At 28.8% G+C, this 954-nt stretch overlaps 1 non-coding gene across 1 annotated transcript; it reads left to right on the forward strand.

The window, feature by feature from the left end:
• Positions 1–336: 336 nt before the first annotated feature.
• Trnah-gug lies at positions 337–408 on the forward strand. Its single transcript has one exon. It is a non-coding gene; the product is annotated as a tRNA-His (tRNA).
• The last annotated feature ends 546 nt before the right edge of the window (positions 409–954 follow it).

The following is a 954-nucleotide window of genomic DNA, read 5'->3' on the forward strand; positions in this document are numbered from 1 at the left end:
TAGGTATAAAAATAGGGATATATGGTATAGGCCTACTTACCATTCTTTTCCTTTGCTTTCCTTCCAATTCAGCTGATAATTGAATGCGGGATTACAAATTTCTATAAAAAGAGAAAGTATATTAATAAGTAGGCCTAACACACTTGGCAGGATACAGTAGGGTATACTGTACTTTTTTTGGCCGAGGGAAAGATCATCTTTTTAAACCAGAACTTATATCTTTCACTAGTGTATGTTTACACTTGAAATGGAGGAATAAAATGGGATAAAAACCATTCACGGTTAAGATTAGACTTCCTTGTGTTTGATCGAGTTTATATCAGGACCAAGTAGCGCGCCGTGATCGTATAGTGGTTAGTACATTGCGTTGTGGCCGCAATAACCCAGGTTCGAATCCTGGTCACGGCATTGATGAAACAATGTCACGGCAGTGGTCCTTTTTTTTGTTATTTTTTTTTTTGCTTGATGTGTTACTCTATACAATTTAGTTACCTTTGATTTTTTATTTTGTTACGTCAATATTATTATTATACTAGGCCTACTTAAATGTAATACCGGTATAATTTTTAAAAGAATAAATTAATAGAAGCTAATGACAATATAATTACATAATTTTATCTACAAGTTGTTTATTTAATTTTTTTACGTGATTATTATTATTATTATTATTATTATTATTATTATTATTATTATTATTATTATTAATATTATTATTACTGTACTATTTTATTATATTATATCATTATAACTATTAATAATGGAATATCGTAAATTATTAATGAATAATTTAATAGAAAGCTTAGGATTAAAAAAATGAAAAAAAAATTTGATAAGAAATTATAACATTAATTTATGGAAATAAAATATAACTGTTTTATAGTACAAAAAGTAGTGCCCCCTGTGAGGCTCGAACTCACGACCTTCAGATTATGAGACTGACGCGCTGCCGACTGC

This window comes from Anneissia japonica, unplaced genomic scaffold, assembly GCF_011630105.1.
Source record: "Anneissia japonica isolate Jap-2015-1 unplaced genomic scaffold, ASM1163010v1 scaffold80333_len954_cov89, whole genome shotgun sequence".
Taxonomy (NCBI): domain Eukaryota; kingdom Metazoa; phylum Echinodermata; class Crinoidea; order Comatulida; family Comatulidae; genus Anneissia; species Anneissia japonica.